The 16,910-nt window shown below is 44.0% G+C and overlaps 1 protein-coding gene across 12 annotated transcripts in view; it reads left to right on the top strand.

Annotated features, from left to right (window-relative positions):
• TBL1XR1 (TBL1X receptor 1) overlaps positions 1–16,910 on the top strand; it is a 148,432-nt gene that overhangs the window by 66,541 nt on the left and 64,981 nt on the right. For 2 of the 12 annotated variants that reach the window (XM_015871587.2, XM_015871594.2), the window contains exon 1: positions 95–290. The exons of the other annotated variants lie outside the window; for them this stretch is intronic. The gene's annotated coding sequence lies outside the window, so the exon portion shown is untranslated. Of the gene's footprint in view, positions 1–94; positions 291–16,910 lie in introns of those variants that run through there. 12 annotated transcript variants of the gene reach the window in all.

Raw genomic sequence — 16,910 nt, forward strand, 5'->3', positions numbered from 1 at the left:
CGGCGGGGGGGGGTCCGCAGGGCCCGGCCCGGGGTGGTGGGTAATGGGGGGGGGGGGGGGGCGGCGGTCCGGCCTTGGGGCTGCGGGGTCTCGGGAGGAAAGTTTGTGTGTGCGGGATCCGCACGTGAGCGGTGCGGGAAGTTGGGAGCGGAGGTCGCGGAGAAGAAGTTTGTGAGGGAAGTTGTGAGCGCTGCCCGCTGTGCTCGGCCGCCTCGTGCTCCGCTCGGTGTGGATCATATTGGGGTGATCTATGGGGTGACCACGCGACGTGATCCCGTGTGCTCAGCCAGGTGCGATCGGGGGGAGCGGACATGGGGGAGCTCTGGGCTGAGTGTCCCGTGGCACTGAGTGTGGATGGAGCCCTTGGTTGTACCCCCAGGGCTCTGCTGTGCTGCTGGATGCTACTCCTGCTTGGGGGTGGGGAGGGTGCAGTGCTTTGGGGCCTTGGCTTGTGCCAGCTTCAAGGCCCAGCACCGTGAGGTTGGTTTGGGGCCTTCCTTTGGGTGTGTTTGTGTGAGCGGTTCTTTCAGAACTTGTTTTGTTAAGGCTTGATCCCATAAACCCTTTTGTGTGCCTTTGAACTTTGGTGTGATCATCTGTGGAGGAGAGAGCGAGAGGTTCTTGCTGGCCAGAGGGAAGAGGAGCTGCTGGTGTGTTGGTTGTCCATAGGATGCGAGTGGACTCACTGTGTATCAAAGTAGCAAACTTCTTGTGGTTTCTTGTAGCCATTTATTTGCTTTTGATTAAGGCCTGGTGGAACAGCAGTGTGCTCTATTATCTTCTTAAAGTCACCTGAGACCTCGTACTGTCACCATTGTTGGGTTCTTTGGGAAGCATGGAGTTGACTCCATAAAAACTAAGGGTGATACGGTGCTGTGCCTTGGGAACGTGGTGTTACAGAGCACCTGGCAATGTTCACTCCACCCTCCATGGGATGGAAGTGCAGTACAAGCGTACGGAAGGAGCTGGGGTTGCCTTTCTTCCAGCACTGTGCAGAAGTTCATCATTTTGTGTTCATATGAATATGCACAGCCATAGCACGTGTTGATAGCATAAAGAATGTCGTAATTACAGTTAGGTTCTCTTGCTTAAGCTTTTATCCCCTTCAAACAGGTAGTTACGTTTATTTTTTTTCCCCATTTTTTTTTTTTAATGTAGGTACTTTCAGTTCTACTCTCCATGGTAATTATTGATGTTTGTGCAGCGCTTTGAAGTTGTAAGGCATCATGGAAGTGCTAAGTACCCGGGAACAGCACTTCAGAGTTCTGTCCCTATCATGAAAGAGTTTGATGCTAGAAAGTGCTACAGCCCTATACATAAAGAGGCTTTGGATGGATTAGGGGATATGGTCAAAATTGCTTATAATGTTGTTTTCAGGTAATATTTTTTAGTTAGGAAGAACAGACCCAAATAATGTAACGCAAACTGAGTTATTTTACCTAACTTGATTTTTGGATGCGGAATTTAATTTAACATGGACTTCACGTTCGAGTCAGAATGTGTTTGCTGTTAGAAATTTAGTAGTGGCAATAAAGACCCACATCCTACAAGGATATAATTGTGCAGAAGTCAGGAAGTCCTGTAAAGAAACACACACAACTTCATGCACATCAGCAGCCGAGCTGGGCTGAATGAGCTCCACAGATGTCTGCTGAGTCGCACACAGATGAGTGTGTTTTGCATTAGTGACAGGCGGTGTGGGGTGTGCCTCTTTCTTGATGCTGATCTGGTGTTTTTTTAATATCAAAGTGCTATTCAGTGTTCTGGGGAGGCCAAAGCATGGCCAATGAGGCACCTTTCAGTACATGTGGAGCCCCAGTTCATGCCTGCTTCAGCTCCATGGCCCTTGGCCATTTGGGTTTGTGGTGCCGTGAGGAGGGGACTTGTGCTGCTGAGTGAGATGTGGAGGCTGTGGAAGTGCTGAAGCGTGTTGTATGGAAGTACCGCTAAGTTCTAACAACGTTCATTTTTGTTTATGTTGAGAGTTGTGATTAATGCCCCGTGTAGTGACCACCCTTAAAGCGTGTTTATGTGTGTGCACGTAGCATAGTACTCAATAACGTGCGTGCTTAAAGCTGTAACCATCTGCTCATGCAAGTAGTTGTGGGTTGGGAGAGAAGTGAAAGCGTGCGTACACAGTGCGCCCATGTAGGGCCCATGTAGGGCCTCCTGCAAGAAGGGACGAACAGGAGAAGAGCTTTTCTGCGTGCTCATTTTCTTAATATAAGTTTAAATACTTGTGTTAGGTGAAGAGATATCTATAGCTTCCTGTTAGCAAAGATGATTGACAGCTCTTCTCAGTGTATTCATGTTGCGTTGCAGCATTAATATCGTACCTTCAAGTTAACAAGTGTTGAAGAAACTGTTCCTGTTTTCTTCTGTTGATCTGGGTATTCCTGTCCCCACTATGTGCAGCTTTCCAAGCACTGTGGTCTGAAATTAGATGGTCTTAATTTCTGTGAAGTAGCTTAATGAGAAGAGTGACTTTACTAGGAAGAAGTTCATCTAGTGATACCAAACAGAGTGGATGGAGACCGCCTTATTCATCTCATAATTGGTTTCCTCTGAGATAAAGTATGACAATGAAATAAGGAATAAGAATTATCTTTTGCAGATGAAACTGTAGGGGAATATATTGGCTCCATTTCCCCCCCCCCCCTTTTAATTTAGCGAAATTGAATTAGCTGGATTGAGGTAAGAAGCAGTGAGATCGCAGCAGCGTGGCTGTCATTGCAGGAGAAGGGGTGGGTTGGGTATAAAATGTGGAATTCTGGTCTGGAAATCACTGCTGGTTTGTGTGGGAACTCCGAGCTGTGTTCTCGTTAGGGTTCTGCCTTGTGCCATAACAGGAAGGCCCTTTCCATTCTTCTCACGAAGGCTGAAATGGCTTATACAAAATGCCATGGAATTCTAATGGCCGTGTTTGAACCGGGACTTGAGTTTTCCTCTGTTCCTGAAAGACCTGGAGAACTGTATTTTGACGTATCCTCTGAAACCTTGATGTTGGAATCGAGCATGACGTTGGTTCCATTACATCCTTTGGTCTTTCCTTTTTATACCACAAAGGAGCCTTAAAAACTTCTTCCTTGATAACAAACAAGTGGTCATCCCAGCTGGGAGCTTGTGTGGCTGAATGGGAAAACATGTCCAGCTGCTGGCTCAGCTGAGACTTCTGAGGTATGTTCTTATCTTAGAAATAGTGATAGAAGTGCCTGGTGAATTGGCATTACTTTGTTTCAGAAGCAGTGCTGTGTGCCTGCCTGCTTCAGCGCCTGCGAGGGGCCCTTCCACATCTGTGCAGCAGGGCTCTGATATGCTTGTGTGTTCAGTGATGCTGAGTCCCCACAGTTGCGTTTCGAGTTGGCAGTCACCGCGTGCGCTCAGCATCTCGAAACATCGAGTCTCATGCATGGCTTGCTGGCTTTTGCAAAATCCCAATTGTATTAGTAAAGGCCGTGTTGGGTGCTCTGCCTTCTGTTTCTTGCTGTAATTCTTGAGACTCCGTGTTGCAAAGAAGCGGTCATGTTTGTTCATATCATCTGGCATTAAAAAATTTAGAATCACCTGAAGAAAAAAACATTTTTCGCCTTTTTATGTTCTTGGAGATACATCTCAGTCTCTTTTTCAGCGTAGACATGCGTAACAGACTCTCCACATCCCATGCTCTGTGCAGAGCCACACACACAGTTATTTTGGCTGTTTGGAGGTGTGGAGGCGCTGCTCTGGTCATTAGAGCGGTGCAGTCCCTGGCTGGGCAGCGGGCAGCTGTCTGCAGCTTGTGCTGGGACTCCTGTAACCCGTTGGTGGGCTGGGAGGAGGACTGAATCACTTCCCTGCCTTTGTTCCCTTCCACGTGTCTGCCATGGAACCAGCTGGTGACCTACTCCAGGTTGCGTGAGTTGGGATTGTGTGACGTGTTTTGTTGTAGAAGCGCTCAGGAGAGTCATGGAGCGTTTTCCCAAGGTTATGAGTTACAGGTCAGATATTTACTACATATGTAAATAAATACGTGGTTCCCGAACCACCGAAATCGTCAGGGTTTGGAGCCGTAGATATATAAGCTGTCCCTGAAGTTGCCTCCCTTTGACATTAACGGTGTTAAAAGTTCAGGCCCATGGATAACCTCTCACCAAGCTCAGAGCTGGAAACTCTGACGGCAGGAACACGTGGGGTGGATTCCTGTCCCCTGGTGGTTCCCTGTGAGCACGGGGCAAGGACAGGGCGCTTGGATTCCTAGAAGTCTTCTAGGCTGGCCCAGGGGAAGTGCAGTGAGCTGTGGGTGTTTTGGGATGGACTGATGGGTGCTTGAGTGTCAGCATGACTTCTGAAAATACATTTTAGCCTTGAAGAAGAGTAATAAAAATATTAAATATTCTCTCATTTATCATTGGGAATGGTCTAACCTGCAGTTGTGTTGGAACAGATGAGAATTGTTGCTGTTAGTTTCAGTGGTTGGCAGCGTTAAGTGCGGCTGAAAATGTTACGTTAAAATACCGATTGATTCTATCTAAACTGAGTCTTTTTTTCTGGGCCCCTCCCCCCTTTGTGGGTCTGCTGAGCTCACAGAAACGATGACAACTTTTACCTCTTTTAGATGAAGTCTAAATTTGTAGGAAAAAATAGTTTTGCTATTGCGTAGACCTATGGGGGAAATAACAAGAGATCTGGGTCAAAAAAGTAGGGCATGCAAGATATAGAAGCTGTTGGAGTGCATTTATTTGTCCTGTGCTAGGTTAAAGGAAGTGTTGGTGCTTTCGGTTTGGCAGCGTGTCCTTCGCTGCCATGTGCTGCAAAGGGAACATGGCTGTTAAATGAGGAATCGCAGCTAATTTTTGTATGGATGTCAACATTCTTCTCCAGCGCAGGATTTTTTTGCCTGGATGTTAACACAAACACACATTCCTAAAACACAAACTATCAGCGATAGATTTTAATTAGGAAGTGTGCTGTGAAAATGTGGAATTTTGCCACGGCGACTTTTTGTGCATCTGTAACATATTTACTCTGGAGTTGTGTTTGTTCAGGTTTTTAATGCTTTGTAACATACTTTCAAAGCAAAGTTAGCACAGATGCGGATGGAGGAAAACGAAGAACAGTGTTGTCAAACCATCTATTAATGTTGACATGAAATGAATTGCGCTACAAACACACGTTGTGTAGCAACAGGTAAATTGCTTCCCATGGCTGATGCAGCAGACCTGAGGTGTCTGGGTGCAGGGCCTGTGCTCCCTTTAGAATGGGAGTGTTTGCTGCTGCAGATGTGGAACCTGATTTTACACCATGTTTCAAACACGCAACTTGAATGACTTCAATCTGGCGTATCTTGGTTAGGCCGTAAATTTCCAGCACTGTGTGAGATGAGAAAATGTAGCAATACAAAACCTCCGTATGTTAAATTACAATTAGAAAAGAAAGCCGGAGTGAAACAGCCTACTAAGCAGTTCTGGTAAGCTCAATCTGATAGCAGGAACGGATATCTAAATGTAGCTGATTAATGTAAACCAACTTTTTTTTTTTTTTTAACAGCTTTCATCATTATAGTAAATACTTGTCTCAAGTGGTTGAGTTGTAAGAAAAATGCCTTGTATGTCTGTTACCATCTTCCACGGCAAGTTCTGAATGGCCTTTGATTACATTAGAAATATCAATGTGTTTTTTGTACTGTTGGCAAAGGCTGTGGTAGTCGGTTCCTCTGCTGTCTGCACATGCAAGGTTATTTCGATATGGGTTATTTGTTTCTATTTCATCAAGGGCTTCTATAAGCTTCTTCCTTACAGTACGTACAGTACAAGATGCATTGGAAACAGTTGCAGGAGTGTTTTGTCAGATCCCTCCGTGGCTGTTTGTTGGGTGCCTGTGCACCCAGGTGTGTTGTTTTCTGGCAGAACAGATGAGCATTGCTTATCTCTTAGAATTGAACCCTCTGCTTTCTGCAGGTGCCGGGCTGGGGGTTCCCATCACCTTATCACCACATTGAGCCAACCACGGTGTTCTTCTCAGAGCAGAGCTGGGATGGGTGTACTGGGGGGCACAGCTGCCCTTGTAACCATCCTGTTTGCATGGATGGAAACAATAATGAGAGTTTTAAATCGAGGGAGGGCTCAGAGGAGTTTTGAAATAGCCCACGGGGTGTTCCAGCTAATTCTTTGGTGCTGTTGGTGACTTGCTATGAGAGGTTTGGCAGGTATGGGAAGTGTCAGCCTTTACCCAGGAGTGCTTCCATCACTCAGACTGTTGCTTTCTGTTCTGCTAAACAACCAGCCAGCATCAGAGCTTGTGTACGTTGGACCTTGATAAATACAGCTTTCTGCTGCTCCTCAGTGTGTTAAATACGCAGAACCTTGTTGGTGTGTACATCTGTTCACGTGCTCCCTTCTTTCCTTGCTGCCGTGTGTAACTGCTCCTGGGATGGAGCTTTCCAAGTGAAAGGAAAGAAATGTTTTCAAAAACACGTTTTCAGTGATCAAATTAATCAGATTTCATTTGCATCATATTACTATAAATGGTGAAAGTTTGGAACTGTAGTGTACATCCGTGTGCCCGTGGCTGTCTGGTTTTATTTGTTAGCTCAGAAGAATAGGAGAGCACTGTTGGTGCTACTGTGGTCGTGTATCATTAAAGGAACCCTGTTAGGCCCCGCTAATTGACACGAGTAGTGCAGGGCTGTGCTGCTCTCCGCTCATGAAGATGCCCCCCATCCCGCAGGCTCCTGCCCTCTGCTCTGCCTGCTTCCACTTCCCTGTGTGCTGTTGCAGGTTTTGCTGCTGTACACAGGGTTCTGTCTCAGTCACTGCACTTTGCGTTGTTTCATTGTAATCCCTTCCTAAGTCTTTATTTGTTTTTCTAATCTCCCCCTTTTTGTTTTGATTTCCTTCTTTTCTTTCTCTGCTCCTGTGGTTTTGGACTATTCTTTCACCTTCTCCCGTCCGTTCCTCAGTCAGTGCTTTGCTCCAGACTTGTGCCTTTCCCTTGTAAGCTTTTTGTCTCCCACTTTGCTCCTTCTGCCCTTTTCTCCCACCTTCAGCTGAGCATGTACAGAGGAGCAGCCCCTCCTGTGCAGCCCTTGGTGCCACGAGGAGCTCTGACTGCTGCTGGCAGAGGAGATGGGGCCGACAGGGTTTGGCAGGGCCTTTAATTGATAAAAATAATCCTGGCTTCCCACGTAAAGCATCGATCCAAGGCTTGCTCAAGTCAAAGAGAGGCTTTAGAGGAGGTTGGCATGGGTGTTTAGCAAGAGCACAAGGAGCTGAAGAAGTTTGAATGGAAAGCTCAGTGTGCTGCGAGGTGAGCTTTGTGAAATAAAGGATTTCATGCCATGAATTTTACTGGCATTGTGACTTGAAATGAACAAAAACAAAGTCGTGATGAAATCAGTCACGGCCTTATCTTATTGTGTTTATTGTGGGGAGTGCTGACAAGTCACATGCCCCATTGTTCGAGGTGAACAAATATAGCTTTGATACTGCAAGCTGATACGTGCGGACAGCCGCCTTTGTCCTGCACTGCACAGATGAGTTTGCAGAACTGTGACTTCAGAGCTGAATGCTTGTCTTTGGAGAATTCATGTTTTAAGTTAATCCAGAAACAGCCTAATATATGCAATGCTCCGTTGCTTGATTTTTCAAGTGCTTTTTTTATTCATTAACTTCTTTTTGCAGAACATAAAATAAGAGGTTAATGGGTCATAAACTTTGTTGTGCTTGTTGCCCCATGCAGCCTATGGATGACGAGCTCATACTGTCTCTCTGGCACATACGTGCTTGGGCTGAAAGAATGCGAGGTGTGCATTGAGTGTGTCAGTAACAGATTTCCTCTTGAAACTCTTCCACATCCACGTCCCTTAACTCTTGGTCATAGTGAGCCTCATCTCTACTGAAGCCAACGGGTCATGGATCATTTCTGAATTGCTTTTACTGCTGGTGAATTCCTATAATTAGGATATATGTAGTCTAGCTAGGATATATGCAATAGGGACTTGCTGCAGGAGCATAGCTGTGGATATAATCATCCAGTGGTATCTGGGGTGAATCCCATTGAAATTGCCTAGGGATGACCAGAAAGATTAGTCTGTCTACAATAGTTTCTTTGTAGCATGTCCTAATAATGCCAATGTAGTTGGTTGTCCTGTGTTTTTAATACTTAAAATATGTTTCTTTGGTTTTTCTTGTTGTTAGTTTGTGGCCTTGCTTGAGATAATCTCAAGTATCTCAAGAGATAATCAATCTCTTCTGAAACTGATCCTTGCAGTGTATTTGGTACAGGCAGCATTCACCAGATCAGAATTGCAGGTAGGTGTTACTGAGATGCATGAATACTTAGTAGCTCTGAGGGTGGTGCTGGTGGCTGTGGCTGCTGCCTTGCCTGCCTGTGGCAGCATCAGCTGTGTGTCTGCCTACCCCAGCAATAGAAGGCTCCTCCCGTTGTGATGGCTTACAGTCTGTGAAATACTACCCCAATTCCAATACAGAATGAATGGCAAGATTTTGGTGCACTGATGCGGGTGCTGTATGATAGTGGAATGCTTATTGTGGGTCACTGTGTAAAGTTTTCAGGCCTCTTTTGAGCTCTGCCGCAGTTTGCCCATACAGTCCCATTGCGGGGACCTCCTGGTTATACACTGTAATAGGCTTTGGTGGTCCATGCATGGTGCAGAGCTGTGTTATGTCAGGCTGCGTGGTTCATGAAGTTAGGTGTGTTTGTGTCCTTAGTGAGGGGGCAATGGGGTGTCATATGAAGTGTTCATAGACACTGGTGTGTGCTCTTCATGGCCTTCCTGTACGTAGTGCTGCTCCTTGCTGCCTGCATTTGTGTGTATGTAGAATGGGCGTAAGTAGTGATGTGTACTTCATCACGTGGTTACTGTCCCACTTGACCTGCTCTTTCTTAATAACTTCCCAAATAACTGAACTTGGGAGATCTCCTCAGTTTGGGAATCACACACAAAGTTGTCTACAAGTGCCTTTTGCTATTGTAAAATGTACTTCTGTACCATGGCTTCTTTCTTATTCTCACCGTACTCCACACTGAGAAGTATCTTTTGGTTAATTTAAAAAGAAAATCCCGCTAGCAGTGAAATAAATCCCTTAAACATTGTGGAAAAGCATTTATAATCGCTGGGTAGCGTAGCTTGAAGTTAAAAGAATGAATTTACAGTGCGCTCACATCTTTTGGAATGACTCCAGAATGGAAGTGTCGTATTCCTGTTTAGCGTAATCCATTTGTAGCAGATAGAACAGTTGCTGTGGTCCTAATTGATAAAAATTAAAGGAAAATAAATGCTTTTAAGTGCGATCCTTGGGTATCTTTGCAAGAACTGAGTGAACTCCTTTCCTTGGTGAACCATTTTCTGGTGTTCTGAGGCAGTCCACGTGTCCTTTGTAAGACATATATTATCACTTTATTTAAGTCGATTCAGGTTCTCTGGAAGTGATCCAACCTCCAGGAAAGAAAAATATTAGTGTGTGTGGTGAGGGAAAGGGTTTCCCTTTAGTTCCGAATTAGCTTGTCATGTTTAGCATGTAAGCCATTTGCAGATGCATTAAGGCTCCATAGAGCTTGTTTTGGGGGCTGACAGTTTTCCAGTCTTGGTTTGAGTGGAAAGATTTACATTTAATGTTTCAGATGTTTTTTATTTTAAATAGCCAGCCATAGGTACGTTTGCGAGGTTGTAATTTGGATGCCACATGTTTTGGTGGAATAAAAAACAAACTGTTTAAAACGATGACAACAGTGGGTAGCATTCTTTAAATTTTCCTATAACCAAACATTTGTCTCCATGTCTGAAGTGCTTCATTGTGTCCTTAAAATCAGTGAAGTTTTAAGTAAAGTAGCCTTTGCTTGGGAGACTTAAGTATTTGCAGTGCGGTGTTTGTTTGGCTCATGCAGTTCTGCACTCTTTAAACACCGCTTTTTATTTTAGCTCTGAATTCCAGCAAAGCACCATTCTAGGACGTGAAGCTGCTCTGAGGGAAGCTGGGGAGCACTGCTGCTGTACCTGCAGCTGTGTGTGTGCGTGGCATGGAGCAGTGCTCTGCGGGGACCTCCAGCACACTGTGCTCACATTGAAGTTCCTCTGCCTTCCAGGAGGAAGACAGCAGCCATCTAAGCCTGTTAATGACTTCAAGGCTTTATTATGGGGGTTGGGTTGCAGCTTTCTAGGCTTGGCTTATGTCTGAACACCAGTGCTGCACACACACACTTGGCTCAGTCAGGTGCCTGGTGACCAAAGCAAGTCCTGGGATTTTTATTTAAGGACAGCTGGACTTTGGCAGAAGGCTGCCATTGGGTGCGTGTGCGCCCTTCAGTGCTGGACAGGCTGCAGCATCTAGCAGCACGGCTTTGAAGTCAGCAGCCCAGCTGCCAAGGACTGAGGCAGAGGTACAGTGTGGAGGAGCCCCAGGGTGGAGCAGTCCCCTCTGTACACTGCTTGTAGGGCTGAGGAGCTGAGTGCTGCAGGTTGAGGCCTTCCTTCCTGGTTCTCTTCCTGCCACAGCTGCCAAACAGCATGAAGAACCATCGTACATTTCCAAAGCACTTCTCACAGCGTTGGTTGGGAACCAAATGCCATCTCTGCTCCCAGTCACTGTAATCATCAAGCTGTGGTTTAGGAATTATTTTTTTTATATCAATGCGCACTTTGGATTATTTTCCAACAATACTTTATTTAGATTTCTGGTAAAGTAATGACTGAAAATCTCAGCTGGTTTTGTTTGGAACTCTTCATTCCTCCGGCAGAAATCAGACCCACAAATATATTCCTCTGAAGTTGGTGAGGGAAAAGCTCTCTGGTAGCGTTGCTGAGTTGTTGAGATCAGCTCTGAATTGCCAGATAGTGTAATTTTCTTCTAAGAAGAGCCTTCCCCCCACCCTCCACAGCAAACCCTAAAGTGTTCTTTGTGTGAGTGTACTATATGATCTCTAATTACATGATCACATACCATTCTGCAAATGGTGCAGTGCAATAGCATAGAATTATTTCCAGGATCTTGTAGAGGACTATTCAGCAGTCTGCCTTAAGCCCTTGTCTTGCAGGCTGGTTTGTGTAAATCAACTCCTTCTCCTCCCAGAAGCAGTGTTTACTGGAGCTCTGTGTCAAAGCTGGGTTCAGAGCTCGTTACAGAATCCGGGCTTGGGATGTCATTTCTGAAAGTTGCCATTTAACTGCTCTTATACAACATATGCATATTAAGTAGGATAGCAGAATAACAGTGAAATTGCTCACCTAGGTCTGCAGATGAATTACCATAATTAACTGCTTCTTCCCATGAATTGCACCTAACGAGGGCTGTGCTGTTGGCTGAAAATAAATTGCATAATGCATTACTGTTGACTAAATTATTTACATACCTTAGAGAGGAGATGGTATAAGAAGCCTGCAAAATAACTGCTGTACCATTATGAAAATGAAATGGGGAATAAAAAGAAGAATCAGAGAGAGAACATGGTGCAGTCTGCATTCTCCTGGATGAATGGGGAGTATTGTATTTAGTTGGGAATATAGTGTGTGATTTCTTACCTGTGTGTTTGTTACACGGCACTGTGTAATGTATACAAGCAGGAAGCAGAGTTAGATCTGTGCATACAACATTGGGCCTGGTTCTAGGAGTGTGTCTGCATGGTTACAACTTGCATCTATTTAGTTTTTGTTGCTTCATTGTGGTCGCCAAATAAGCCAAGTCAAAAGCAAAAGTGGGTGAATAAATTAAAAACAAGTCATACAACTCAGTAAATGCTTGCTGTTCTGTGCTTCATATGAAGTATCCTTTGTGTTACTGTTCTGTGTTGTATGACATGCAGGGATTTCTAGTCTATGTGCATGGCCTGGTTTTTATAATGTCATCCTTGGCCAGGAGTAACTTTAAAAGCACAGTGTTTGCGTATGGAGATAATGCAGAATCTTTTAAGGACCTGTTTATGGGTATGTGTTGTAAAAGGTGGATCCTGCAGAAGTGTCCTTGTCTGGATGGACACATTCAATTCAGTTTCTCTTAATATGTGAAATGTTGTTGAGCACTTTGTTGTACAATGTGCTTCACAGCGATACGTGATTCTCACTGCTGCAAATACACTGTGCGTAGAGGACAAAAATGATCCATTTTTCTCTTTTTAGTTCACCTTTCTTCTTTCCTCTCATCCCAGGTCTCTGGTGTGAGTGCTGAGTTCTGTAGGTGAACACAGAGAGATGGAAGTGTGCATGGGGTGCTGATAGTGTCCTGGCTGGGATGAGTAGAGCTTGTTCCAGTGACCTGTAGCTGTTCACATCAGTTTGGATTTTTGTTTGGGTGGAGTTTTGTGTGCATCACCAAAGAGAAATGCTTTGAAATAAAGTGGGGGGGGAAAAAAAATGAATGCTTACTGAAGACTTGAGGCTGTGCAAAACTATAAGGAAGCATGAGTAGAAGGGCAAGGCTTTCTGTTTGGGCTATAATTACAGGTATGGAATAATTGTGAAGTTGCAGGTGAGGGAATGTTCAGTTTTGCATCATAGGCTGCCGAGTCCCAGCTGAGCAAGGATGAAATTCATCCTGGCTAACATCTGCTTCTTTCTTGAATTCATTTAGAGAAAGGCATGAAGTCTGAATAAGTCTACCTCAGTCCCTTTCTTTGTGTTAAAAAAAAAATCTATTTTATTTTCTTAGATTGAAAAATGTAAGGGTACCTGTGCAAGCTGCTGGCTCCTTACGTCATGAATCATATGATAAATACAGTGAAATTGAAATCACTTCCATAGGAAGCTGGCTGGCTGCCCAGCCATCTGACATCATCTAGGAAGCACACGCTCAGGTTGGACAAATGGTTTTGGTGCAATGCTGGGGAGGTCACCATGGTTGGGTTCTTCATGTGTGTGTGGAAGCAAATTGCAGAGCGTCTCCACCTAGTTTCCTCCGTGGCATCTCACTTTACTTGGTTACCTGTCTTTGTGTGTTTGAGGAGCCCAGCTGCCCACAGGTGTGAGGAGGTGAAGGCCAACCCGCAGTCATTGAGGTGTTCCTTCATACGTAATGAGAAGTTTCCATTGAGATAAGGACTTGGTTATGGCCAAAATAATTCCTGGTAAAATGATATGAGGAATGATGTCTCATTAAAAAGAATGTATTGTGTCAATACAAAAATCATGTTTATTTCCAGTTCTAGAGTTGTGTAAATATAGATGCTAGACATATGCTGAGTGTTGCTTCAGTGGAAATACTGAAATTGCTTTTAGTCAAGTTAATAAATCCCAGCGTTAGGAAGGAAAGTAGTGGAGCGATGGGTGGAAGCAAGACAAATGAAATGAGCAGCAGAAATCAAACGATGGGAGAGTTGCCTGAATATATTTTCACAAGAAGGCAATTGCATAATATTGCTCAATAAATTAGGCTTTTATCTTCTTACGCTTGTTTTAAGGGCATGACAGAGTAAACACAACTGCTGAAATCCTTGCATCAAGCAACTAATTATGCTTTTCCTTTTCTTTAAGTGAATGTAGGAGTGGTGGATGTGTATTGGATTGGCAGTAGTGAGAGCTGTGTCTGCAGAATAAATGCTGTGTGGAATGCAGAACTTGCTGTACCATTGGGCCAGTTGGAGGGGTAATCCAAATTATAAAAGGCTTTTCTGTCTTCAGTTTCTTACACCTCTGCAGAATTTGTTCTTGGAAGACAGTTATTGCTTATGATACAGTGTCTTTTTTTACTGTTATTTTTTGAAACAGTAAATCCATCTTGGTAAAGTTCTCCAAAGCCAAACAACACCAAACCCATAAAATAATGCTGCACAGTTTTCACTTCAAACTCCTCCTTGCTGCTTGAGCACATTATTATCGATTACAACAGCGGTAATGTTTGCTCAACACCTGTAGCTTCTTGCTGACATCGAACTTTCTCAATAAAAAAACATTCTTCATTCACTGCCAGTAGAATGGCCAGCTCCTCCAGCCCATTCCCAACTGTTTCAGCTCTATCTGGGTCCGATACCAAAACCAGGTTCTTGTGGCACATCCACCTGGTTCTACATTCTGATGCCTAGAATAGATAGGATTTATTTGATTATTTTTTAAAGGGACTGTTGTTAGAAGTGTTACAATAAACTACAATAAACTTCTGTGGTGGGTAGCTTAAGCAAGAGGGGCAGGGAAGGACTTTTTAACATTCTAGCTTAATTATATATATTATATATAGTGCGTGTGTGTGTGTATTTCCCTTTTTCATAAGGCATATTTGCTATGTGTATACTGAGGTGGAAAAATTGCAATGTTTTGAATGCTGTCCAGAGCCATCAGAAAACTCATTGACTTTCTGTGGTTGGAATATCTATTTTGGTGCTCTTGGAACACAGATGCTGTTTTATTTATTTATTATTTATGTATGTGTGAATGAAACAGTTTGGTTCCATTTACTTGGAGTTCTGGTATTTGTTGGCCTGGTACGGTTACTGGAATGGGATAGCATGGAAAGGCTGATGGACTTCAGTATTTATGGGCCAAATTTTATTTTGTGGTCCATTATATTGATGTAACTAATTCACAGCGAGATTCCTGTGAAATTGCATTTTTGTGATATATTTATGATATGTTTTATAGAACGTCTCAGCTGTTCTGATAGGCATGCAAAATAATTGAAACAAATGATATGCAAACAATGATTTAAATACTGTGGAAGCAGGGATGTGCTGCAGTTAGCATGGCAGGATGCCATCAGCCTGATGGGGTGAGTTCCCAGCCCATGGATGTGACTCTGTGGCCAGGGCTCTGCCTCCTCAAGTGTCTGTAGGCCCAGTTTCCTTGTATTGCCATGTCTGCTGAGGCTCGGGCTGATGTCTTGTCCCCAGCTGATCTTAATCACTCTACATGTATTGCAGTGTAGATCTGTCTGTGGCTCAGAATAATTTATCTTTTAAAATCAGACTTCACTGATGAAAATGTGGCTTGCAGAGGAGAAGGGACTTCTTTCATTTATCACTTGTGGTGATGAGATGTGCTTCATAGCTTGAGAGGTCCCATCTTGAATTGACTTCCTTTGAGCCTAAGTTCAGTTAGCAAGGTTAACTTTGATCCCAGCCTTTACTGGGAGAAAGTCGTGTAATGGTAGGGGCGGCCTGTGGACAGATCTGATAAGAGGCAGTTTCTTATGTTTTGTGAACAGGTCAGGCTGGAATTGACAGAAATACAAGTTGACATAGGTTTTGAGCAGGGAGAGGCTAGGTATCACTGAAGGTAAAAACACACAGGAAGAGTTGGATTGGCGTTGGGAAAGGCTGTGGTGTGAGAAGTTACTGAAGAAAGACTGTGAAGGTAGATCTTAAGGAGTTACTGCTGGGAGATATGTGAAGTGCTTTAGTGTCATACCAAGCTGTATTTGAGTGTCTTCTGTGTCTTATCACTACATTGCAATTAAAGGAAATTACCTTGTCTGCTTTTGGACTGCAGCGGGTATGGATGTTATTAACCATATTCAGGTTTTTTGGTTGAGGATGGTCAAAGCCTTGGACGGTCCAAGGGCGAAGTCACATACACTGTTTGTGGTTTTGTTGTAGGAGGGGATGGGCTCACTTGAGAAGAACACTTGCTGGTTTAATGGAAGGTTGTGAAGAGCTTGGGATGGACTTGTTTAAGCTGGTTCACCACATTAATTTCTGGATTACCTTGGGTAACGTGGATTTACAGTACATACAGTAGTTTCACTACTAGTTGTAGACTAGTAGATTTTTAAGGCTTGATCATCGGAGAGCTAGTTTGGACAGTTGGTTGCCTGTTTATTGGTCTTAGTCTTTGAGACAAAGTTGTTCTTGCGGTGGTATCTGTGTCTGGAGTATGGTATTTTGGAGGCTTTTTAGGTGTCCCCATACTTACTGAGCTGGATGAAATAGTCAAATTTTGAGGCAAGAAATGGAACCTCATTAGGGAATAATGTGTTGCATTATTCAGCAGCAGCCTCTAACCAATTAAGTGGTAGTATTGATGGCTGCAGTTCCGTGCTTCAATTTGTTTGAAATTAAATAAGTGTATGCATTTGTGGGAGAGAATTTCTGGAGCCTTGTGATTGATACACATATTTATCACAGTATATTTTTTATTTGGTTTCAGACCGAGGCACGTCACAGTTGTGATCCTTCACCAGATGTGTGGTGAGAGTCGTGCTGAGCTGAGGCATGTTGCTTTTGGTAGCGTTCACCTACAACGTGAGGAGCAAGTTGTGTGCAACTCAGTGCAGCCTGCAACAAAACCTGGGTAGGTCTGGTTACCTGCCAAGGCACCTGGAGCTCCCCCTTCATTGGAGCTTCCTTCTGTTTTTTACTTCATTTAGGAAATGCATTTTCCATAGTGTTAGTGAAGGTGAGATCTCAGGAGGCCGTGCTGGATGGTCGTGGTTATTTGTGCAAAATTCAGACCGAAATTTCTCAGTTGGCAAGAACAGATGAGTTCAATACTGATCGAAGCCATGAAGCAATGGGTTTGTGAGGAGGGCACTGAATGGGTTGTATGTGCTCATAACTTCTGGTCTGTTCTGTGCAGCATTGCGTAGCTGGATGTTAGGCAGGACCTGTTCTTCATCAGTGATGATTTCCTGCAGCATTTTTTGGAGCTGTTTGTTCCTGGAAATGATAAGCTTTGAGTGGCAATAGGATATTTTGCTATTTTTGTAGTTACTCTGAGTAACAAGTGTAAACAGCTGTGCAGTTTCAGAGAGCAGATACTGAAGAACCCAAAATCTGCGTGCTACAGTTGAAGCTGCCTGTGATATATGGCCAGATGGAAAATCACAGTAAGATTGGAGGGGTCCTCTGGGCAAGGACATAACATGACTGAGTTGCAGCCTTTGGGAGGAGGGGTGCTGTGTGATGAAACACGAGGTGTGCTGCATCACAACCATGTCTCTTCCACTGCTTTATACCAAGTTAATGCAACTACTTAATTTCTTCCCAGCTCCTTG

The sequence above is a fragment of the Coturnix japonica genome, chromosome 9, assembly GCF_001577835.2.
Source record: "Coturnix japonica isolate 7356 chromosome 9, Coturnix japonica 2.1, whole genome shotgun sequence".
Taxonomy (NCBI): domain Eukaryota; kingdom Metazoa; phylum Chordata; class Aves; order Galliformes; family Phasianidae; genus Coturnix; species Coturnix japonica.